The following is a 26567-nucleotide window of genomic DNA, read 5'->3' as shown; positions in this document are numbered from 1 at the left end:
AAGACGAGATTTTGTTTGTAGGGAACGGAGCTGTATCGTAGTTGATTTTCACTTCGCAGAGGCATCTAAGTAGTAACGATCGCCGTTTTAATTCCTTGCCGCAGCTCTCATCCCTCTGTGTTTCAACGCTAGCGTTAGTTATTCCGTTCGCGTTTTCGACATTGATGGTACTTTGCTTGTTCGCAAGTGTCTGGCCCTTTTGTAACCTTGTCGTGTCTCGTTTGTGGCCACTACGCTCAGATAATTTTGTTATCACGAGGATTATATGAAGCCGATGACGGAGAAATAAATGGTGGTCGCCTTCCTACGAGCCGACGGACGGACGACCGGACTGACGGAGAGCGTCCTCTTTAAAACGGGGTGGGGGCTTCTTGGGCTCCAAGATTACCTCGGAAGGAGACTGCAGCCATGAAATTAGGAGACGCCTGCTTCTGGGAAAGAGAGCAATGGTTAGCCTTGACCGCCCAGTAAAGAGCAGAGACATTAGTCTGCCAACCAAGATCCGTATAACTCGTGCTATGGTCTTTCCAGTTGTGATGTATGGATGCGACAGTTGGACTGTGAAAAAGGCTGACCGCCGAAGAATTGACGCGTTTGAATTGTGGTGCTGGCGAAGACTCTTGAGAGTTCCTTGGACTGCCAGAAGATCAAATCAGTCGATATTGTCGACCATAAACCCTGACTGCTCATTGGAAGGTCAAATTCTAAAGTTAAAGCTCAGCTACTTTGGTCATCTGATGAGAAGAAAGGAGTCGCTGGAGAAAGATTTGATGTTGGGAAAGGTTGAGGGCCGCCGGAGAAGGGGTAGGCAGCGAACGCGATGGTTAGATGGCATCCTCGAGGCACTGCAGATGAAGTTATGTGATGTTAGGAAGATAGTGAGAGACCGGAAAGCGTGGCGTGACATGGTCCATAGGGTCACGAAGAGTCGGACACGACTGAACGACTGAACTGAACTGGGGATAGTCGTCACCATGTTCAACCTGTCTTTTTATTCTTCTAATTTAGACAACTCCAACTTTAACGACTATCATTCAGAGCCGGTGTATTTTTAAATACCTTTAATTCTGATTTGGCGCCCTTGCGTCTCCGCCCTGCTATTCAGCCACCAATCTTTCTAACGCCTCCGGCTCACCTCTACCGCCGATGCATGCGCGTCTCCTTTGTTACCACCTAAACCCCTCCGCATCGACATCTGGCTGGCCGCACTGCATGGCTCCTGCTATCATGTGTATGTATGTATGTATGTATATATATATATATATATATATATATATATATATATATATATATATATATATATATATATATGAGGCTGAAGATGAGACTGACGAAGGGTGTGCGCGCTTGGCGCGTGCTCGGAGCCCGAATCCCTGGCAGTGGTCTCTGTGTTTTGACGTCCGATACGCCTTTTTTGCTTTTGTGTCCAGTTCTGTGGGAGTGTATCAATGTTTATGTGGTGTGAACGCCTCCTGCCAAGTAACGTCTTGGTGGAGGTGAGGACTTTCCCATCCTCCGCTTCTTGGCTTATTGCATCACGGACTCAACCCAGCGACTCGCCAAGCCCCACTGCTACTACATTCATGGTCATGGCTCATCCCCGTGACCCGGACATCTTTTCTGGTGCCTTAGGTGATAATATTGACAAATGGTTATCGATGTACGAAAGTGTCAGCAGCCATAATAAGTGGGACCCCACCGTAATGCTGGCAAACGTCATTTTCTATTTATTTGGAACAGCGAGACAATGGTACGACACCCACGAGCACGAATTAACAAGTTGGAATCTTCAAAGAAAAGCTTCACACTCTCTTCGGACCACCAGATGCTTTGAAGCTCGCTGCCAAAACACACATTGAGTCGCGTGCGCAGTCCTCCAGTCGAAAGCTACGTCACTTACATTCAAGACGTGCTCGCCTTATGTCACCAGGTTGACACGGCCATGTCGGAATCTCAAAAGGTGGGCCACATCCTAAACGGAATTGCAGACGACGCTTTCCATTTGCTTTTCTGCAAAGGCTGTGATACCGTGGATCAAGGAGTGCGTCTCTTCGAGCAAGTAATGAGCCGGCGCGTTTTTCCAGTTTCAACGACTTCCGAATACGCGGCCGCCACATCTTCGTTTGTTATGTAGCTGCCACCAACTAGTGCACCTTCCCCTTCGCCTCTTAACATCACCGACATAGTCACCCGGATCATTCGCCGTGAAATGGAGGCCTGTGCACCTGCGCCACCTCAACTCACCGTCCCCGGCCACTCTTTGCTTGATGTCTTCCTTATTCAGGTTGCCGTGCGAGAGGAACTTTCAAACTTGGACTTCTCGCCTGCTGTCTGTTCCATCGGAAACCCCCGCGTCCGACCACCAAGCACGAATGTTTTCCGTCCCCGAGCCCCGTACTTCCGTCGCTATCGAAATCCAGAAGAATGGCGGACGCCTGATGATCGCCCCATGTGTTTCAAGTCTTCCTGTGTCGGCCACATATCCCGGCATTGCCGCAATAGATGGTCTATGGCTACCGTCCGGATATGCCCCGTAGTTTTCCACCCCGACCAAAGCCTGACCAATCAGATTCGCCCAACGATTCGCGAGCTTCGGACCACGTCGTTCTTCGCGCTCGCCATCTCCACGAGGTCGCCGTTTTCGATCCCCGCAGCCCCCTCGATCCTCGGCTGCAGCCTCATATGGTAGCTCTGATTTGGAAAACTAGCTGATGCATCTCCTGGAGGTTCGTCCCGACCCAGACAAGATCCGAGCAGTAAAAGCATTCCCGGTGCCCGGTTAGAGCAATGACGTCCGAAGTTTTTTTTGGGATTTTCTCCTACTTTCGTAGGTTCATAATTTTGCCGACATTGCTCAGCCACTCACAAATCTTCTTAAAAAGGATGCAAGTTTTTTCTGGAGGTCGTCCCAAGACCAAGCCTTTGCCCAACTTCTAAGAAAGCTTAACACGCTTTGATGTGTCAGCTCCTACGGAAGTCCGTACTGATGCCAGTGGACATGGCATCGGGGCCATCCTTTCCCAGCGCCAATCCGGCACTCATCGTGTAATTGCCTATGCCAGCCGCCTCCTATCTCTTTCAGAGAAGAACTACTCCATTACCGAACGAGAGTGCTTGGCCCTCGTCTGGGCTATTGGAAAACTTCGACCCTACCTATATGGCAGGCCATTCACAGTTGTCACAGATCATCACGCACTGGGCTGGCTTTTTTCTCTGAAGGATCCTTGGTCGCCTCAGGTGTTGGGCGCTACGACTCCAAGAGTATTATTACTACATGTGATATACAAGTCCGGCCGGTTGCACAAAGATGCCGACTGCCTCTATCGTAACCCTGTTGCCCAGACTGATACTCCCACTAGTGCTTGCATCAGTGACCTGTTCTCTCTATCACCGTTTAAAACTATTGGCGAAGAACAGCGTCGGGATGCGGAGCTTCTCTCTGTCATTAATCGCCTAACGTCCGCCCAAACCGACCCTTCATTGAACTGCTTTGCTCTTGTTGATGGCATTTTATACCGCCGGAATTTTCAGCCCACTAATCCTGACCTTCTCTTAGTCGTCCCCAAGCACTTACGAATAGTCGTTCTCCAAGAACTCCACGAACTCCACGATCTCCCAACTGCTGGCCGTCTAGGCCTTACTCGCACGTACGACCGCATCCGTCGTCGATTCTTCTGGCCTGACCTCTACCGCTCAGTGTGCCGTTACATTGGTGCTTGTAATGAGTGTCAGCGTCAAAAGCGACCTGCGTCTGCTCCCGTCTGCTTTCTTCAGCCCATCGACATCCCTCCAGAGCCCTTCTACCGTGTCGGCTTGGACCTCCTAGCGCCTTTTTCTGAGTCCACTTCTGGCAATAGATAGGTTGCAGTAGCCACAGATTATGCTACCTGGTACGCGATAACGCGCGCGCTTCCCACGAGTACTGCCGCTGATGTCGCCGACTTTCTTCTTCACGACCTCATTCTTCATCATGGAGCTCCCCGCCAACTGCTCACTCACCTTGGCCGCACCTTCGTTTCAGCAGTTGTGGACGACATTCTTCGCGCGTGCTAAACTAAACATAACCTGGGGCCAGATCCCGCGACGGTTCCGTTCGGGAACTGGTTCCTTTCGCCGCTCCTAATTGGTTGCTGCGTCACGTCCGGCGTGACCCCCAAAACTTCCGGAGGCGGCTCCACGTTTTTCGCCTACGTCACGGAGCGGCACGGGGCGGGGCCACCGCTCCGAAAGGAACCGTTTTGCCGGCCGGCGCAGGAACCGCGACGAGTTGGTCTGCTTCGAGATGGAACCGCTCTGCGCTCGCTGTGGCGCCTCATGGCCGTAGTCGAGCGACGGCGCGCGCCGCGCAGCTGCTTGAGTACGGCCGTGGTATCCTTTTTTTTTGTGTGTGTTTTTTTTGGGGCAGCGCTTTGCGGGTTTAGTAAACTAACGCAGTAAAAAAAAAAAGAAGAACGAGACAACGCCTTTTACATGTTTCAGGAGGTTTTGCGGCAACACTGGCTAAGGCTGCGTGCCGATCGCGAAGCGAAGTGGGGACGAAGGGGTATGCCGGGCTGCCGTCAGAAGCAAAGGTGCTCTACGCGCTTCGATCGCTACTTTGCGATCGGGAGCTCTCGGCCAACAGCAGTGCGACCATTTGAATCCGGCAGTCGTAGAGACAAATAATTCGCGTCCGTAAGTGCGGGCTGAGTTTTCCCTCCTTCTACATCAGCGGAAGGGGAGCAGACGGTGGCTGACTGGGTCGAGTGCAGTCGGATTCCATGTGTCATCGGCTGCGTCCTACATTGACAGCTATTCACGGAAAGGTCTCGCATACTCACGACGCTTGAGCGGCCGATAAGGCTACGGACGCTGCCCCGCTACATAGGCAGGCGCGGACGCGCCGGCGCGGTGCCGGTATCAAGCAGCTCGTTCGTACTCGCAACGGCGGCAGCAACTCCTCCGTCAAAGAGCTAGCGTGATTCGGACTGCATACTACGGGCGTTGTAGACATCGTTATTAGGATATTTGCCACTCTGTGCGAAAGGCAGAACTTACAAAAACTTCACAGCGAGCGAGAAAGCAGACGACGCCGCCGCGCGCGCAACACCATCTAGCGGCGAAGAAAGGTACTCATGAGCCAAGATAATTGCTTGGCAGTTGTTAACAGGATGCTTCTAAGAATATTTCAGTCTATTATTCACTAGTTTGCATTACTATGTAATTATTAGGTTTGTTTCGTGCTTAACACCACTTTGGTACAAGTATTTGGTACCAGAAAAAGCCACATGCTCGTGATGGACACGCCTACGATCTGTGGCCATCGCTGATTGGCCGCTGTCTTTCCCGTCTTCGCCGTGAGGTGGCGCCCGCTGTCTTGCTGACGTCAAATTGACGTCATCTTGAAAGAGAACGGTTCCCGAAAGGAACCTCCGCTGGATACGGCCCCTGGTGACCGCTTACCACCCACAAACTAATGGCCTCAGTGAGCGGCTCAATCGCACTTTCACTGACATGCTCGCCATGTACGTCTCCTCTGATCACCGTGACTGGGACGTCGCCCTCCCATACGTTACATTTGCCTACAACTCATCTCGTCACGACACCGCCGGCTACTCACCGTTTTATCTTTTGTATGGCCGTGAGCCTTAACTGCCGCTTGACACTTTGTTTCCTGGTCCCTCACAGTCTGAATACGCCCGTGAAGCCATTGCCCGTGCCGACCACGCTCGCCAAGTCGCCTGTTACTTCTTGCAAGCTTCCCAAGCTTCCCATTAAGAGCACTACAACAGCCGCCACCTCGACAGCTCCTTCTCACCTGGGTCAGTTGTGTTGCTCTGGGTGCCTTCTCGCCATATTGGGCTCTCGGAAAAGCTTCTCTCTCGCTATATGGGCCCGTATCGTGTGCTGCGCCAAGTAGCAGCTGTCACGTACTAGATTGAACCTGCCTTCCCCGAGAGCATTTCACGTACCGTACACTCCGATATTTTTCACGTCTCGCGCCTTAAGCCCTACAACCTACCTTGTCCCGACCCTCGCTAAGCAGCACCGCGACGGTGCTTCTGCGCCCGGGGACCATGCAACGGGTCGACTCATCGAAGATAAGACTGATAAAGTGTGTGTGCGCTTGGCGCATGCTCGGGACCCTAATCCCTGGCAGTGGTCTCTGTTTTGTGAGTCCTATACGCCTTGTGCTTGTGTCCAGTTCTGTGCGAGTGTATCAGTGTTTACATGGCACCTATTGTTCCTTTATTTAAGCACAGTTCACTGCTTCGTGCGATCTCCACAAACACTTATAAGTAATGAAGGCTCGTGCGTCCTTCATAAGAACACAAATACTTCACAAACCCTAGTAAGTTGAGATTGTGCTCGGTTATGTAACCTTAAGACTACTATTTAATGTCTTGTTTTCTACACCGCAGATCAAGTTCTGAATTTTTTGTAGCGAAACAAACTTCAATACCTCAGATATACAGTTCCCAAAAAGCCGTAACGGAACAATGGAACCAAAACCAGCTATACCTTCACTCTTTTTCTCTATATTCTAACCACTTTTGATAGCATAAAAGACGTAGGAAAAAAGTATTTTTATTGGGGTAGAAAATAGCACTCAGAAGGATGGAAGCAAGAAAAACAAAAACACTGACGTGAACGGAACCTAACAGCTGTTACTGCGGCTCTAAACTCTAGAGGGCCGTTTGCTGATTCCCCAGGGAAAAGAGCTTCTTTGCTGCTTCATTAAAACAGGTCAGCCGCTTCGGGAGATGAACAGGGCGCACAAAAAACGATTAAAGAAATTAATTTCTCGCTCTCCACCCGTACAGGGCAAAAAATATCGGTAGGTGCACATGGTCAGGCTCTCGGCACAGAGCCGCGCTAACGAGCTGATCGTGAGATTAAAGAAAAGAACGACGGGAGCCCACGTGAGTCGCCAAACGCGCCGCTCGGCTCCTCCGGAGGTCGTTCTTGTAATCGTTCTATACTCGGGCCGCCACCCTTCGAGAGCGTGCTCAAATGAGCCGCCGAGATGTTTCTTGCAGCCCAGGGCCAAGGTAAGAGCAAAGAAACGCTGCGCGCAGACAATTTATCGGCCCCATTTTCTTATAACTGCCGTATCTTGCGCTCTTCGCTTTGCGCCGTTCGATGCTTCATGCCATCCCGCTTCACTCCGGAACAACCAATATCAAGCTGGAGCCCAGCTTGCACATAAGCGGAAGGCAAAAAGAAAACACCCTCCACCTTGCAGACACTTGCTCACAGTGGCAGCCGATAGGCGGGCACGACGCCGAAGTTGGCTATATACAGCTCACTGTCATGTCACTACGATGGCAGAAACAGCAAAAATAAAAATTCGTCAATAATTACTCTGGCAGGAAAAGCCAAAGCCTTTGAGTGTATCCACTAGAGTTCATTGTCCTGCCATGCTGTACACCGTACGAAAGCCTATTTAGTGAATTGGAGTTTGGGACAGGCGCAGAAAAATATGCATGCCCGAAATTAAGCTGCGTGAAACTGTGTTGAATCTTTGGCATCATGTCCTCTTTTCCAGAGAGCCCGTCAGTATAGCATGCCATATAGCATGAGATATGCGATGACAAGGTAAGAATGCTTGGATAAATCCGAAAGTCTAGATCAGGTACTGTCGTATAAGTTGAAAATTACATGAAGCTTACGACAATACCTCAACGAGACACATTATTACAGCTGCGTGGTCGCTCTCGCTCTTGGTGTACATCTTTCGGACATGACCTTCCGGTGACCAAGACAACCCCTTATCGTCGGTCTTGTCGATGTTGTCCGCCTAGTGAAACAAAAAAGATCGGCATAGGAACAAAAAACTTCGGGTAGACTTTGCACAGCCTTGTGTGACTACATCTGAAGATGAGATTGCGGCATGTATAATTTAAAGCAAGTACACGATTATTGCAAACTACCATACCTGATTCCATCACTTCACATAAAATAACATTGACACTAAGTGTCTACGCTCTAAACACGGTAACCTTTTCAAAGGTGCACATTTTCACATTTCTGTGCACCTATAATTTAAAAGTTACAAAATGTAACCTTTGCCCTATTACCTTTTGTAAAGGTTACAGATCGTAAAGGTTGTTTCTATTTGATACATAGGTTAATTTCTGCAACACATGTAGCAACGTTCCTTTAGTAAAAATGGCCTTTGAGTGTGCGAAAAGTTATGAAATCCAAAACTCTGCTGTATCAGTTGCTGCGCAGCAGCTGTTGACTGAGGGCCAGGGTTTTATAGGACTGATTATGGGAGGTTGTTGCCAATTACTGCACCAGGGTGGCCAACTGTTCTGGTCAGGGAGTGCATTGCCGGAGGTGTTCACCGGCATCAGGTCGCACCCCATACCTGGTTTTTATGCAATTAAATCAACATGCGCTTTTTATTTATAAATCCGGTGGAGAATTGCGCGGAACCGGGATTCGAACCACGGTCCTCTTGCATGCGAAATGGATGCTCTGCCTCGACGCCACCGCTGGCACAGGGTATTGATTTCAACCGTACGAAAATTGATCAACGAGGTTTGTGGTGTAGAAGACAACAAACGAGAAAAATGTGTGATAGCCGAAACATTAATTGACTCCAAGAGCGTAGACACAAGTACAAAAAATATCTTCTTATGTGTTGGCAACATCAAATAACACCTATGTGCCTATTCTACTATATTCATGTATCTTAGTGAAGAGGTATCACTGCAAGAATATAAAAAAGAGGTGCGCAACGAAGTTTGAAATATGAGCCCATGTTATACCACTTTTGCGAGCCAGAAAAAAGGAAGTCCAACATGCAGCGAAATAATCCAAGAACACATTTCTTCTATTGCATATAGAAAAAAAAATAGGCAGTATAGTTATGGCTCAATAAAACGAAATAAATAAAATCACTATAATATAAAACCAAGTCAGCTTGATGGTTGTATAGGAACACAGCTGATACAAAATACAAACGGTATAAAATAAGGGAACGCAATATTGTGAACACAAAATTTAGCACACTTCTGAAGAGGTATTCAAATGACCAAAATAACATTTAAAGAGAGAGGATACAATAAGAAGTATACACAACACGGCTACCTTCAAAACATATGGCGCAATGCAAAACTAGAGAGGACCATATCATTATAAGCATATTTTTAAACAGTATGCTTAAGATGCACATATACCTAGAAGCCTGCAGAGTGTAAACTTCAGAAAATACAGTACAAATCGCCTTGGCAATATCAACAAATGTCGTTAACTAAAAATTCGATAATAATCTGATGACACCTCCAAACCTTTGAACAAAGATGCACAATGCGATTAACAAGAACTTGTCCTTCAAACAACGCTGTAAGGTTAACTACATTCACAGCCATACATCAAGCAAACGGGCTGCAGTTCAGAAAAAAAAAATGTCACTGAAGTTGCCCCAAGGAAAGATACTTCAGCATCCTAGATAGCTATTTGAGAAAAACCTTTCCTTTTACAAAATTTGCACAAATTTGTCTTTTCCAAAAGGATGAACAGGCTCTTCTGGCGATTCTTAGGGAGTCTTTGAGGCACTGTAGTTCCTGGCAGAACAATCCTTTACAAAATGTAGGTCGAGCATCGGTGAAAACGCAGGAGAATACTTTGTTTTTTTTTTTCATGCAATATGTCGGCAGGCAGAATGTGAAGTCACGCTCTAGACTTCCACTGGTCATCCAGATCATTTCATCGAGTACTTCCCGCATAAGCAAAAGTGCGTGCGATGGAGGTATATGCATGAAGCGCCGTCCCTTGCAGGTCATTGGATCTGCGGAATGTCCCATTAGAGCATTAGACAACCCAGGTAGTACAGAATGTGGGGCCCCAGTGGGTCCGATGTAGGCAAGTTGGGCTTGGGCAGCCATCATAAAACCTGCATCGGTCCCCGATGGGGCAAAAGTGGGCAGGCCCCATTTGGGCTTGCCCCTGTTCCTGCTGCATGGGTCCCATAGCGGCGTTACTCGAACTAATGCAGAGCCCATTCCTGCATCCAGACCACAAGGGTCCCTTGTCGGATATTTCAGGGCGATCCGACCTAAATGTGGGTTCTTTATGGGAAAGTCCTCATAGATCCGAAATGAGGCCGCCCCCATTAAATCTTTGTGGGACCTACATCGGCTTTAGTGGGGAAAAAACGGACATGCCCACATGCTGCCCCAATCGGCCCCTTGTAGGTTACTTGAGGTCAGGTGAAATATGAATAAAAGCTCAATTTGGGTAAGCCCTCGTGAAGCCCAAATGAGGCAGCCTTAGCTAAATCGCTTTAGGTACCACATCGGCTGTAATGGGGCTGGAAGGCGGGCGTGCCCGCAAGGTACCAAAATCGGTCCCTTGTGGGGAATTTGAAGGCACGTGCAACAGCAGGTGGGCTCTAGGTTCAAAAACAACACCCAGCCCAAATGGGGCAGCACACAGAAAACCGCTGTAGGTCCCACATGAGCCGTAATGGGGCTAGAAGGCGTGCGTGCAATTGTGCAATCATTCTTTCCAACCTTTATTTGTATTAGATCTTGCCCTAAGTTACTATTATAGATGATTTTTATAACAGTTGTTGCCATTTTTAGTCGGCTAGAAATATTACATGGCTTTAATTCTTGCGCTCATGCAAATTGCGCTAAAAATACTAAAACATACTGATTGCTAACTGTTGCTCCTTATGGGGTTGCTGTGGACAGCCCGCAACTCTCAGCACAATATTACTGTTCAGAACACACATATCCATAGCCTGAACGAGATGTACATGAAGCCATTAAGGCTAGATTATTGTTATGAATTATTGTAAAGTTTAATATTGTTGCTGTTTAGAAAGGGCAGACATGTATAAAATAATTACTTAAATATGTGCATAAATATTGATTGGGAGAACTTGGACCAGAGCTTCTTATCAATTACCTGCGTCGGACCCCTACGAGAATAATGTGGGCAAGCCCAAGTGCGGCTTGCGCTATAGAATCTGCATCGGTCCTATGTCATTATCTGAGGGGCTAACCGAAACAAAAAATAAATGTTCATCCGGAGCGGCTGCCCAAATCTGTCCAAATTAGGACCATCGGGGGGAGATGGTGGGATGTGCGCTTTTGGTAATGCGGGAAAAATATGGGCTGCCCCACAAGGACTGCCTGCATCGGTCCCTATTGAGGCCATCGTGGTTTTGTCGACAGCCCCCTTCAGGCCTACGTCGGCCCTTCTTGCAGCACTCACACTGAGCCCACCGGGGCTGTCCTGCATTGCCTACATCGGACCCACCGGGCCCCCCCCCCCCCCCCCATTCACAGCCCACTGTGTGCTACCTGGGAACCTTTCATACACGATGCATAGATAATATTCTCACCAAAGTGAAATTTCATTCAATGAGAGAACAATGCTATTTATTTTAATTTAAATTGAGAATGAACCTTGAGTAGAGAAAATTGCAGAATAATCGCCGTATTCGCCGCGAGGTCGACCTAGAGGTGGCGCCACCATCGCTCAGATAGTGGGGATCGGCAGCCGGCGGCGCTCGCAGAAACGCATGCGCTGTATGTCTGCTTCCGAGTTTACGGCGGGTTTGTTGGCGATGAAAACGAGCCTTATGCAATGCATTAGTGGTTTACTGTTTAGAGTGTTCCAATATTGCAGAGAAAAATCCGTGGATTTTGCCAATGCAGCAAAAAAAAAAAAAAAAGAGATGCACGGATTTTAGCAGAACAAGGCACGCAACCACCCGTCTTTCAGATTTACTGGCATCGCTTTGCACGCTTTTTGCTTTGTACGGCGCTCACAGGCTTGATACTTGCACCTGAACATGACATAGCTTATCGCCTTTTCAACAGCGTGCGCGTGTCTTTACGACTGAGACAGGCAAATTTAGTGTCAAGCCCAAGGAGATCAAGGCAAGGTTCGTGCTCTGACCTGCAGTACTTTAAATTCAATCGATTACAGTCTGGTTCATTATATCGTACTTGACTAGAGGATTATGCTGGTAAAGTGCAGACTGACAGTCTACGGCAACCTGCCGGGCAGTACGCTAAGTCGACATTAACTCTGGCTAGACAACTAGGCACAATTATTCCCCAGAAATGAGATTAGCGCGACACTGTACAGGAAACCTCGCCGCACAGGAAAGCTGACTGCTCACGTGTAGAGCGCTGAGTGGACTGAGTTTGCCGAGCTCACAACAACGCGGATGCTTCTTGCAACAGATAATCTGGCAGTGTTGGACTGTGAAATGACTATAAATGATTCCTGAAACCGAGGGAAGTATAAAGAATTTATGATGTGCGAATGTTTATGAATGGTAAATTCATAGTGTAATTATTTTTTTTTCAAAGACAATTAATCTCACCATGTGACAGCACTTACACTTGACAAAATTTAGGACTATCAGCGATTCATTTTCAGTAACGTTAAAGTGCAAGCAACGAATCAGTGAAGACATCGTAAAAAACTGCGGTCGCTGTCATTTTCTGGCAAGAAACTTTGAAGGATGATTTTTTTGTCATTGTAATTATTGTTGAGCAGTGACTTGGGGCGGTTCTGTCGTTTACTTCCAAAACAGGTGCCGGATATAAAACTGCCCTGAAAGAAATGGAGTTCATCTCATCATGTGACTATAAATGGAAATAATGAATGGTTCACAAGGGATATCATGTGACCACAGGAAATAATGAATGGTTCACAAGGGATATCAAACGATGCCTGAACAAAAAGAAACGCCTGTATGCGAAAGCTGCACGCACACAGGCAACGTTGGACTGGACCGCATATATGAACTTTGCAAAATCCTGCAAGCAGAAAATTGAAGAAGCGAAAGATAGGTTTTTTAATTTTGACATGCCAAACTTTTTGAAAACCAACCCTAAAAAATTTTGGAAAGTCATTTCTCCTGCACAAAAAAAGGAACTCCCGTGTTTAGTCTCTGCAGATGGTACCTCAATTGACCCAGTTGACATGTGTGATCAGTGTAATTCTTTTTTCTGTAGCATTTTTGGAGAAGAAAAGCCGTTGCCTACATTTAACCCGCACCTAGCATTGAATTCACAATGCCTAGTATTGAAATACATCCTGAGGGTATAGAGAGGGCTATTGAACGCCTGCCTGCATTTTCGAGCCCGGGCCCTGATGAAATTAGCACAAAACTACTAAAAATAACAAAACAATATACATCGCGCATCCTGGCACTCATCTTTCAACAATCAATTGATACGGCTGAGATTCCTGATGATTGGAAGCTTGCACATGTTTTACCTATATTTAAAGGAGGGGATAGAGATAATATGACAAACTACAGACCCATATCACTGACATCAGTTGTTTGCAAATTACTAGAACATGTCATATCATCTCATATAATGAAATATATCACTCAGAATCATATCTTGCTTCCCAACCAGCATGGATTTCAGCGCGGTCGTTCTTGTGAAACCCAGCTGTTTGAACTAACTACCGACCTTCACCGAAACTTAGAACAGTTAATCCAAACTGACGCCATCTTCATTGATTTTGCAAAAGCCTTTGATCGTGTGCCCCATAATCGCCTCATATATAAAATGAGTAGCATTAACATAAATATTAAAGTTATCAGATGGGTAGAAGAATATTTAAACAACATAGTTCAATCGGTTATTACTGACGACTTTAAATCTTCTCCTCAGCCCGTGAAATCTGGAGTCCCTCAAGGATCTGTCCTTGGGCCCACATTATTTCTAATATATATAAACGATATTGCTTCCAGCATTACATCATCAATCAGGCTATTCGCAGATGATTGTGTCCTCTACCGTCCAATTTTTAATCTTACTGTGTTATGTTGCAGGATGATTTATCTAGGTTAGACATGTGGTGCTCTGAATGGCAAATGACTATAAGCACTAAAAAGACTAAATTAATGCGATTCAGTACCTGCAGCCTGATTTTGTCGAACACCTACTATATTAGCAACGCGGAAATAGAGCCTGTCGAATCCTTTAAATATTTAGGAGTTTATTTAACCCCTAATTTATCATGGACTGTGCATATAAATAATCTTCTGACTAACACATATAAAACTCTAGGTTTTATCCGCCGGTCACTTTGCAGAGCTAATACAGATACCCGACTAATCGCTTATACCACACTGGTTAGACCGAAGCTCGAATACGCGTCATTCATTTGGTGTCCTCATCAACTGTATCTTATTAACAAATTAGAGGCACTTCAAAACAGAGCGAGTCGATTCATCTTACGTCAGTATTCACGTTATTCAAGCATAACAGCAATAAAAGAGAATCTTAAACTTCCAACATTAGAAAGAAGACGTAAGCAATCACGCCTTGCGTTTTTTCATAAACTATACCATAACCCTACCTCTTTGTCAGCACCGATAATTACGCCCGCCACACGCACGTTTCATCGTTTTGACCACGATAAAAAAATCGAGCCCCCATTTGCACGAACAGACGCAGTTAAATTTTCGTTTTTACACCTAGAGATAAGAGAATGGAATGCTCTCCCCTCTTCTGTAGTTAATACTATCGATTATGACCAGTTTACTTCATTACTTAACGATTTTCTAACAGCGTAGTGGGAAATTTTCACCTTTTGTGGTTTACTTTTGTTTCGATTTTTCCTTTTGCTTTAACCTTTGTGTGTCATGTATTTTCTTGCATATTTCCGTGTCATCATATTGTGATCATGTTTTTCCTAATTACTTCTTCTTGTATATTTAGCACTTTTACATGCCGCCACGTTACTGTTCCGATTTGTTCATTGTGTTTATTTCATGACGTTACCACCCCCCCCCCCCCCCCCCCTATGTAATGCCCACTTGGGCCTTTAGGGTAAATAAATGAAAAAAATATGTGTTTATTCCGGAACTAAACACCGATGGTTAAGCCTGTATGAAGCTATTTTACTCCCCTTGTCAGAAACAACCAGTTTGCTCGAAAGACAGCACAGACGAAATGAGGTTATAATGATTCTAATAGGTTACCAGTGTACATTGACCTAAGTGTATGATGTAATATTTAGTGCAACAGGTGCTGGGAAGATTTGTTTCTCAAACGTTCGAGCATTTCTCTACAGCGAAATGTACTCATTACCACTGTTACGGATGCGCAGAAACCTTCAACGGGGAAAAAAAAAGAAAGAAAGAAATGCATATATGGATGTAACGCGGCATCGACTATATGAGGGAAGATGTTAGGCGGGCCTCAATGTCGTCGACCACGTGGGATTGTTTAACGTGCAGTCAAATCCCACAGCTGAGGAGAGCCTTTGGAAACGGCCGGGATCGAACCCCCCGTTCTTGAAATCAGCAGTTGAGTGCCCTACCACTGAGACACCGCGACTGTGGACACAGAAGGCACAAAGGGGCTTGGTCAAACTGGATTTTGCTATGCAGCAGTCTACGGTCGCATGTTTCAGTAGTTGCAGTATTCCAAACAGAAACGAGAATATACGATTTTTGAGCGTTCGCATTAAGTTCTATTGACGGCAGCAACCTGTTTTGCTTTGACACGGCGCCTAACGACCGCAGCGCTTCGTTTGAGGCACCGCTTGTCAAAGAACCTCAAGCGCCGAAGACCGCGACTGATGATGTCCTTTCCAGCGTGACATACTCGATATGGACAAGTAGTTTGTTTTTTTTAATGGAGCGTGGGGTAATAGCCTGTTCATATTTCTTTTGCAAGAGGCAGATAGGCAAGCATAAGCGCACAGGAACCGTGAAACAAACAAAAAGCACTCTTGTACACGCCGCACGCGCGCACATAAATCACCGCGGGCTGACACGCAACACGAACACACATCCACACTGGGCATGGTTCGCCGCTATGCCGCTAGGTGGGGACTGTGCTCGATCTCGAAGCCAATAGGGGGCCCACATTAGTTTTATACGGCTGACTGGCGGACACTACTTGAGGTCTAAGCTTTGTTGTTTTTTTTTTTTCATTTCAACCTGATTACTAGTGAGAATTCTACAGTTAAGCAAGCAAATGCCGGACAGCAGCGAATCGCACAACTTAAGGAAGCTCGCCAAGCTTGTGAATGAGACTGTTCGGGCACCTTAGGCGTCAGATGTGAAAGCAGAACAGGTCTGGTACAAACAATCAGTCTGCAAGCGATCAAATGTTTGCCACATCTCCCGTGGTTTTTACGAGGCTTCAAACTTTCCGTGCAGGCCGGTAACACGAAGCCGAACACCTGCGTAGCAACAGAGAACCTACGAATTGTGCTCGCTGATATTTTATGCCAGCTGATACGGCCCGATCTTCCGACGACGTATACGCGTGGTCATCAGCCAAAAAAGTCGACGACATGCAGTAATGAATGCTTCTGTATTTTGCTTTTAGCTTTTCTGTATCTAAACTGTTGCTTTAGAAATAGAACGAATCAGCATTGAATCAATATAAGTGCATCTCTAGGGGCCTCAGTGAGGCTACAAATGTCCAATGACGGCAGATGACGAGAAGCCGAACAACTGCAGAGCAACTTCAGCAGAACCAAGAGAAAAATAATTAATCACTTTTAGGTATACGTGACGCGTGCGCACGGTGGTAAGTGATACCACTTGGCTCTGCCCAAGCTTTCCATTGGATATACGCGCGCCCGGTTGCGTTACACTTGTAGCTTTTTTTGTATATGAAATTTTGTGTTAAGCACTGAAGTAGCGCTATAGGGAACCTGCACTGCATAGGTAGCGCTGTAATTGCCCAGCAGCGTGCCTCAAAATGTTGCTGTTAGCCGTTAGATTCGCGATAAATGACCGAGTATGTTCAGCAGCTATATAGATACGAGTGTGACAGATAACGTCCTTTCGTGCTCTCGATGTAGCCCAGGTAAAGAAGCTTATTTACCATTCGTGGTATCCCTGGGCGACAGCGGTGACACATCTTTGCCTTATCGGCTTCGTCTACTGTGGGTGTTTTTTGCTCGCATTTGGCAGCCGCGGCAGCTCGTGTGCGCACCTCGCCTAACGCTCCTCTGTGATTTCCCAGTTCGTGTTGCTGCCGCTTTCCTGGCCTCTGCATCTGTGTGCCCCTTGGACGTGCGCTGTTTTGGAGGCTGCTACTTCGGGACTGCCGTTTTGAAGTTGGCGTCTTTCTTCACGCAACAAGAAGCTTCTTTACCATTCGTGGCATCCCTGGGCGAGAGCGTCGACAGCGGTGACACATTTTTGCCTTATTGGCTTCGTCTACTGTGGGTGTTTTTTGCTTTCATTTGGCAGCAGCGGCAGCTCGTGTGACGCACCTCACCTAACGCTCCTCTGTGATTTTCTAGGTTGGTCACTTTTCTTATACCTTCAGTCCAAACCTGCCGCTGCTGCCAAAAAACAAAAATTCTTGTTGGTGCATTTCTGCTTTTACCGGTCTAGTTTTTGACATGTCCCGTTGTTGCGCGTGTAGAGGAGTGCTGTCTGAAGAGCACTCACAACTGACATGCTGCGCGTGCGACTTTTCCTTCCACTCGGGCGCTTGCTCGGGTGTGACTGATGAAACTCTCAAGGGGAAACGAGAATCATTTAGAAAAACATGGAAGTGTGGGTCTTGCAGACCGAATACAAGTAATGGCGCTATCACAGGGAAAGCCGACCAGGCAGAAGTTAATATACCTAAAATTCTGTTAGACATAAACAGAAAGCTTAGCTCTCTCCTTTGCCTCCCTGAAAAAGTGGACGGAATCGAAAAGGCAATTGACTTGCTTTCGGGTGAGTTCGACAAGTTCAAAGAACGACTTGATGCCCAAGAGAAGGAAACAAAAGAGCTCAAAGTTCGAGTTACAGTGCTGGAAAGCAACTCTGCTGGGTCTGATTTGACCGAGATCAAGTCTAGTGTCAATGACCTGGAATGGCGTAGTCTGCGTTTAAACCTAGAATTTCATGGTGTTATTCAGAGCGAACAGGAAGACCTACTGGCTAAAATTAATGAAGTGGGGGCAGAGGTTTCTCTTGAACCACTACTGCAACAGGATGTCATGACCATGCATAGACTGCCCGCGAAAAAGGACAGAACTCCCATCATTCTTGTCCGATTTTCTCGTCAGGAGCTAAGGGACAAATGGTTCGCCAAAAGGAGCGCCTTCCGTGATGTAGACAGCTCTGTCTTTGTCAAAGAGAACATGACCAAGTATTCGCGAGACCTCCTTGGAATCGTGAAAGAGCAGGCGAAACGATTTGGCTTCAAATTTGCTTGGCATGTCAATGGCAAAATATTGGTTAGAAGGAGGGAAGGGGACTCCGCCTTTGCCATTCGGTCAGAGTGTGACCTTGCTCTGCTAGCCCAATAACTTGCCGTAAAATGAAAACTAAATATGGAGTATCACGAATTACTACTTCCCCATAAAGTAAACTGTTGCCTCGACCTAAATAATTTCTCTGCCTTACATATTAATGTCCGGTCTCTGCGTAACACGTTTGATGACTTCTCATATTTTGTTGACAGTCTGCAGCACAATTTTGAGGCAATTCTGCTAACTGAAACGTGGGCCGTATGCGATGCTGACTTGGTGAAACTGCCCGGCTATGATCTTTGTTTCCTGAATCGCCCTTCTCGTGGAGGCGATTGTTGGCATTTACGTAAAGAACAGTGGCCTTCATAGCGAAGTATTACCTGAGTTCTCTATAATGACTCCTGACTGTGAAATGCTCGCGCTGAAGACTGCGAACAAAATGGTTTCTGTCGTTTACAGGCCGCCGTCAGGTGACCCAGATAAGTTCATAACACATCTCGACAAATTTCTTGATTTTGCCGCTGGAGTCCAATACTTTACTGTTATTGGTGGTGACCTCAACATTAATACACTTGCACCTTCAAGTATAAATCGCCATTTGAATCATACAATTGCTTCCAATGGTTTTACAAATCTTATCACTACACCCACAATGATAACAACGACGTCAATCAGTACAATTGACCTTTTTATAGTAGACATTGTCTCCCCCGTCATTTCTGCTGGTACTATTGCTTGTGACCTTAGTGACCACTGTGCCATTTTCGTATCCGTGCCACATGGCTGCTCACCAAGTTACGCACAACCAAATAGTTTTGCTTATCAATGTATAACTGATGTGACACTTGCCCGATTTCGCGAATCTGTACGCGTTGCAGACTGGAACTGCGTTTTTGCCTGTTCTTCCGTTGATGAATCTTATGAGCTCTTTTTAAGTACTTTGAACGACATTTACAATAAGTGTTTTCCCTGGAAAACAAAGAAATCAAACACGAAACTCCGTAAAACTTCGGTGATTCCAACACACGTCAAAATGATGAATCATAAGTCTAGGCTCTTCAAACGCTTTATGTCCACTCGGAACCCTGATCACCTTACAGCTTTCAAAAAACACCGCAACAAGTTAACCAACGAACCGCGAAGATCTAAATATGCCTATCAATCGCGTATCCTCACTAGCAGGGAAGGTCCGAAAGCATGCTGGAAACTTTTAAATGAATCGTTTCTAAACAAGAATAAAAATACACACTTAGGTCAGCTTGTGATCGATGGCTTGCCCTATTCCTGCTCTTTGCTGGCAGAAAAATTCAATGACTTTTTCACAAGCTTTAGACCGAGTGGTTCCGCGGTCGAAGCACTTCGGTGTCTCCAAAATACAGGTTTAGAGACTTTTGCTTTTCATTTAACGACCAGCGAGGAAGTTTTTAGCGTTATAATGAACCTAAAAGCTACAAGTAGCACCGATTTCGATGGCTTCCAAATTAAACCAGTTAAATTTGTTTCGGATCTCTTAGCACCATGCTTAAAGGCCCACTGTCCACCCTTCGGTCGAAAATATTTTCTTCCCCGGTGACTGCGAGACTTCGCCCCTAGAACGCAAGGCCGCAAAATGTTTTCGAAAAGAGTAACTAATAACGCAGTTACAGCCACCGCAATCACCCGATTCTGTCATGCTTCTCTCCTTCCATTCCCTCGCAAAGGTTTTTCACTCTCCTGCCCAAGGTCGTCTAGCCTCCGCAAGACGAATTCCCCTTCCTCCTCCGCGTTTGGTGGGAGGTGGGGCGTGGCACTCCGCGAGCGCGAAAAAAAAGATACGGCCGAGGGAGCGCGCGCCGCTGGATTCAGTCTGGCCGTGGCGAGGGAAAAGCGCGCAGCGAGCGGTAGACACCCATCCTTCTTCCGTCAGTCAGCGAGACGGACCAATGGACGTCGTTCGCGGTACGTACGTCATTACTGTGGCCCGTCGGGCCAGCGCAGGAAACGGGGAAGCTGGCTTCCCAAAGGAGAGCATGAGAGAGCTTTGAATTGTATTTTGGATGCTTTGCGGCGCGCGTGTCACTGTAGCATTTTGCACAGACTAACTCTGGTACCTGATCGAAACACTGGGCTCCTTTGCTTAAAAGGGCCTTCCCTGGACAGTGGCCCTTTAAGCTACATCTTTAACTTGTCGCTCACATCAGGAATTTTTCCTGCACGAATGAAATATGCAAACGTAACTGTTATTTTCAAAGGAGGCGATAGAAACAAGATGACAAACTATAGGCCAATTTCTATTCTCCCTGTTTTTTCAAAGGCTCTTGAAAAAGTAATGCTCAAGAGAATCGATGGGTTCTTTTCTAAACATATGCCTTAAAAAATGCCAGTCAGTTTGGATTTCGAAAGGGCAAGTCCACGGAATCTGCTTTACTCTTGCAAAAGGAAATTATTTTAAATAATATCGAAGCTAAATGCTTGACCCTTGGTATTTTCATCGACTTTAACAAAGCCTTCGACCTTCTTAATCATGAAATACTACTCTGTAAACTTGAAAGCTATGGTGTCCGTGGTCTTTCCCTCCAACTCTGTCGTTCTTATTTAAACATGCGCCAGCAGGTCGTTTCGGTCGATAATTATAAGTCTAGCTCCCTTCTCATTGAATGTGGTGTCCCGCAAGGTAGCCTTCTTGGACCGCTCCTCTTTAATGTATATGCTAACGACCTTCCGAGCATAGCTAATCATACAAGTTGTATTCAGTACGCTGACGACACAAGTTTTTTCTTAGGGGATCTTCTGCCGATGAACTAATCAATAGTGCAAATATGGCTCTTTGTGCTCTCCACAAATGGTCCACAGCTAATGGTTTGGTAGTTAACTCTAACAAGACCAAATCAGTCTTTTTTCGTCCCCTTAGCCAGGATATTACAGTAAACAGTACTCTGCATCTAGAAAATAACATTATTGAAATTGTAGACAAGTTCAAATCACTCGGTGTTGTATTCGACTCTCGCATGAGGTGGTCTGACCATATAATGTATATTGAAAGCAAGCTCACTAGATCTGTTGGTTTCCTCTCTAGACTGCGCAGCGAATTTTCCCCAAAGCATAAGCTCCTTATTTATCACGCTTTAATTCAATCTCACATAAACTACTGTCACCTCGTTCGGGGTACAACATCCAAAACAAATCTAAACATCATACTCGGTCTCCAAAAGAAGGCAATTAGACTGATCGCTGGTGCATGCTACGCGGCCCATACAGAAACATTATTTCCGAAATATAGGATTCATCGTGTGCATGCCACGTTTGAGTATCGTCTACTTCACGGCCTTAAATTGTCATCTCAATGCTTAACTGACTTCTTGAAGAATATATCTGGACTTAAGCCTTACGAGAAACCCTTTCACACCAGAAGTAAACAAATATGGGACGTTCCTCGAACGAGGACGTTATACGGTAACCAGAGCCTTCGTTTTACTTCACCATGCATATTAAATAATTATAGTATACACAACCCAAACATCTTTACCGCGTCAATTAAGGACCTTAAGCTATATTTTAGCAATTCCGCACTGCCTCTGTACTTTTCGTTCCTTGCCTTAAACATTATTACAAGAATAGTCACTTCATTTTCATTACGTTTTGCCATATTTCGTGCATACTGTTACACTATTGTGGGTCGTTAATTTACTGTGCTGTTTTTAACTTGCTCTTTCATTTGTATATATGTGCTCTTTCTGTGCTTCATAATTTTCATGTTATATATGTATATCTTCGCCTTAACGTCACACGTCCTATTGCTCTGCCATTACTGGGCCTCGGGCATCTCTCAAGCTATCGCTGTAGCTTTTTGCCCGGGGCCCATTTCCTGTATATTACTGGAAATAATTTTTTTTCAATTCAATCTGGCACACGTGACACAAAGAGTTATGTTTCGAAGCCGCTGTCCAAGCTTTCACCCGCCGTGCTCGTCCAGAGGGCGACGGTCTGTTCAGCTGCTGGCATTCGAAAGGGTTCTCCTCTCACCCGCCGTGCTCTGTTGCGCTGACCGGCGGTCTGTTGAGGTGTACCTGCTGAGCACCTTGGAGAACTACTCGGAGTCCAACCAAGTTTACAGCATGTTTAATGCAACTGGTCTCTTCTCCCCAAAGTCACCCCTGACATCTCGTTAAATAGACTCGCTAAACAAAGACCATATCGCTAAGCCAATAGGGACGAAGTAAACTGTCTGGGCGGGGCCAATAGGCTCCAGCATAGTTCCTCCTCACACCCGTAGTGCTGTACGCACAACGTCACGCGTGCACATTCCGTGGAGTTCAAATCCGCAGCCGTCGTCACGTGCGCCCGTGCCGGACACCCCGAGTCCCGTGGGAATGAGCTTCCTGGCATCCGCCGCTCCTTTACACAAGAGCCAGCGCACGCACGCACACACACACACACACACGCGCACACGCGCACACGCGCACACACACACACACACACACACACACACACACACACACACACACACACACACACACACACACACACACACACACACACACACACACACACACACACACACACACATACACATACACATACACATACACATACACATACACACACACACACACATACACATACACATACACATACACATACACACACACACACACACACACACACACACACACACACACACACACACACACCGTGGATGATCTGCGGTTCGGAATACTGCTGCTCGCCTTGCCGACGCGGGACATCCGGAGTCGTCTTGCGGGCGGCGTTGCATCGGCGACTTAAAATCCGCGCCAGCCAGGCATTCTGCGATCCAGGGGCACGGGAAATGAACGGAAAGGCACGCAACGCGCGCCGGCTCTCAAGTGCAAGCACCGCAGCTGCGCTCTCGACGAGCAGGCGCCAGTCCAGAAGCCGGCGGTGTGGTATGTCGCGTTGATGAGCGCAACACCTCCCCACTAAGTGTGCTGCATAAGTCTTTATACTGCAGCCATACACAACACACAAGCGAACAACGCGACGCTGCTGGCGTCAGGTTCAATACCCCCCGCCATCCGCGCTCACACGCAACGACAAAACCCAAAACGTCTCCAAGCCATTTACCTTTGCCTCGATGGGCTAAGCTTCATTTAGTTGGCCGCCACTAGCCTTGACATAGCATCGGCGTTGGCATTTTGAGTGCCCCTTTTATGTTCGATCGTAGGATTGAACCTTTGGAGAGCGAGAGCCCAGCGAGTTAGCTTGGCACTATGCGGGCTGGTAAGCGTAAGGTACCTGAGGGGATTGTGGTCCGTTACCACACGCACCTGTGCACCAAATAGCCAAGCCTCGAGCTTACCGAGTGCCCATATGATCGCGTAGGCTTCCTTCTCGATTGTGGCCCACTGAGTCTGGGTCGGACGGAGCTTCTTGCTTAGAAATGCGATGGGTCGTTCGTTCCCCTCCTCGTCGCAATGTGCGAGACATATGCTCCTACGGCGTAGTCGGAGGCATCGGTGGATAGTATAAACTCCTTACTAGGATCTGGTGCATACAGCGATGTCGCGCGTCCTAAACACTCTTTAATGCTCTCGAACGCCTTCTGTGCCTCGCTGTCCCAAGGTAGCAGATGAGGGGTCCGCCTTTTCGTCAGGTTAGTCAACGGGAGTACAATACGCGAGTAGTCAGGAACATACTGTCTATAGTAGTTCGCCAACCCGAGAAAACTCCTCGGCGGCCGTTTCGTCTGGGGCGGGGGAATCTCCTCAATAGCGCTGACCTTTGCAGGATTCACGCTTTGCTTACCCGATCCTACTATGTGACCAAGAAACTATACCTCCCCTCTTGCGAATCGGCACTTAGCTGCATTCACAGTGAATCCCGCAGCTGCTACGAAACTTAGAACATTGTCGATGTGCCTCAGATGATCCTCCCACGTCTCGGAGAATATGGCCAGATCATCAATGTAAGCGCAGGAATACTCGCTGTGTGGTGCTAATACCTCGTTAATGATTCGCTGGAACGTGGAGCTAGCGTTCCGGAGCCCGAAAGGCATCACTTTCCAAGCGTATTGCCCGACCGGCGTTGCGAACGCCGTCAATGCTTGAGACTGCTCATCTAAGGGTATTTGCCAATATCCCCTCAGCATGTCAATGAGGGTGATGTAACGCGCCTTTGCCACCAGAAGCAAAAGCTCCGAAGGTATGCTCATGGGGAATGCGTCCGGTTCCGTAATGCTGTTGAGCCTGCGATAGTCGCAGCAGAGCCTTATGCCGCCGTCCTTCTTAGATACACAGACTATGGGATGGGCATGGGCGCACTCTACAGGGAAATTCAGACCCCCCTCACACAGTTCGCTAATCTGCCTTTCCACTTCCTTCCGAAACACCATTGGTACCTTGTACACATGTCCGGCTACCACTTCAGATCCTGCCTTCAGCCTTATCCTGGCATGCCAGCGGTACACTTGCCCGGTTTACTATCAAATACTTGTCCATGCTTAGCGAGCACCGCGGTCAGCTCTCCCCGTTGTGATTGGGTAAGGTGGTTCAAATCTTCGCCTGACACGTTACTTCCTTCGTCAGCCGGTATTGGGAATGTGGGCACGTCGCCGAAGTCACTGTCCCCTTCGAAAACTGTGCCTACAACATTAACGCGTGCGTGGTAAGCTCGGAGTTTGTTGGCGTGCACAGCTCGACGTGCGCCGCCTTCCAACTCGATTAGGTAACTGCAGGGCCGCAACCTTGGTACAACTTTGACCGGTCCTATCCACTTTCCCATCAATTTGCCTTGGCCCTCCTTCTCCAGCCACAACACTTCGTCCCCTTCCGCGAACTGTTTATCTGTCGCGTGGAGATTGTAGCGACTCGCGTACTTTCTCTGAGCATCTGTGCAATTACCTTCCGCTCTTGCATGTGCCTCAGCTAACCGTTTGCGCAGCTCCGAAAAATATTCCTCGGCTGGAATTGTTAGATAGTTCGGGACGGACCAGTCCCCACTCCACGGCTTCTGCAATATGGAATGGGGCCCCACTGGCACCCTCCCGTAAATCAGTTCAAACGGAGAGCAGCCCGTCGTTTCATTAAGTACCTCTCTGTATGCCCACAGCAGAAACAGGACAAATCTGTCCCAATCCCTGCCATGCTCCTCCACACTACGAAATAGCATGGATTTGAAGGTACCGTTCCAGCGCTCAACCAGTCCATTGCTTTGCGGGTGGTCGGGCGTGGAAAACCTTGGGCATGTTCCAAGCCTGGACAGCATCTCTCTACTTAACTGAGCCGTGAAATTTGTGCCTTGATCACAGCACACCGTTTCCGGTATACCCATGCGTGCAAAGATCTGTAGCAACGCCTCGCACGTTGCCTTCGCTGTCAGCGCGCGCAAGCATACGACCTCTGGCCACCGGGTGTTAACATCAACAACGCACAACGCGTAACGGTGCCCTGGCGCAGATGGTGGTTCAATTGGCCCTATGCAATCGACGTTGACGGCTTGAAACTGGCTGTCTGCTCTAGAGAGGGGTGTGATCGGCACACGATCGAGAGTGCGCGCAGGGGCCTTTACCTGGCATGAATGACACGTACTGCAGTGCTGCTTGACATCTCTGGCTAAGACTGGCCAGTAAAACGACCCCTTTATTCTCTGGAGCGTTTTACGTTCGCCCAGGTGCCCTGCTTACACCGAATCATGCGCCAAGCTTAACACCTCCGAGTGCCGTTCAGAAGGTAGTACCAATTGACAACACTCGTATCCGGCAACTGGCTCTCGATGGAAGAGCAGCTCGTCCTGTATAAGCATGCCATGCGAGCCTTCTTTAGCCTGTGCCCATGCTTCTTTTAGCGATTCCTCGGCAAGCTGAGCGTTCCGGAACAGCTGCCTTGCTGTCCTGGTTCGTTTCGGTTTGGCTGGCAGCAGGCTCCGCCTCGACGACGCACGCCACAGCATCCGCGTTAGCGTGTCTCGTATCCGGCCCATCTGGATTATCTATGTCTGATTCCAGAGCTACTAACTAATCTGCTTGTGTTATCGCTCTCTCCCCGAGAAGCTCATTGTAGTCATCTGGCGTAATCAGGGCATCTATGCCTACGACTAGCTCATCGGTAAGCGCACACAGCACTCCTAGTTCGGATGGGTTGAACGACACTAGGGGAGCACCCTCTGTTGCCTTTAATGGCTCGTAAGCCAGCTCGGCGACTACCTGACTCCCAAACGCTCCTCTCAGCTTCAGCGTTGACCCCGCGCCTTCATACTCTCGGCAAAGTGACTTACGAAGGACAGTCACATCGGCACCCGAATCAACCAAGGCTCTGAGCTGCTGACCCGTGCTCTCTATTGTGACAATACGTTTGTCGTCTGCCTCGTTCTGTCGCCTGACACTCCCTGTCGCCATCTCCTCGCGAACTGGAATTTCC

General features: G+C 47.5%; 1 long non-coding RNA gene across 1 annotated transcript in view; it reads right to left on the bottom strand.

Moving 5' to 3' along the window:
* Positions 1-7720, bottom strand: part of LOC146206712 (uncharacterized) — a 41956-nt gene extending 34236 nt beyond the window's left edge. The window contains exon 1 of the long non-coding RNA XR_014703278.1: positions 7661-7720. This is a non-coding gene — a long non-coding RNA (uncharacterized LOC146206712). The remainder of the gene's footprint in view (positions 1-7660) is intronic.
* Positions 7721-26567: the final 18847 nt, after the last annotated feature.

The sequence above is a fragment of the Amblyomma maculatum genome, chromosome 1 (assembly GCF_055883805.1).
Source record: "Amblyomma maculatum isolate TAMU_Amacu chromosome 1, ASM5588380v1, whole genome shotgun sequence".
NCBI classification, from domain to species: Eukaryota; Metazoa; Arthropoda; class Arachnida; order Ixodida; family Ixodidae; genus Amblyomma; species Amblyomma maculatum.
The sequence above is the reverse complement of the archived record's forward strand: the minus strand, read 5'-3'. Positions and strand labels throughout refer to the sequence as shown.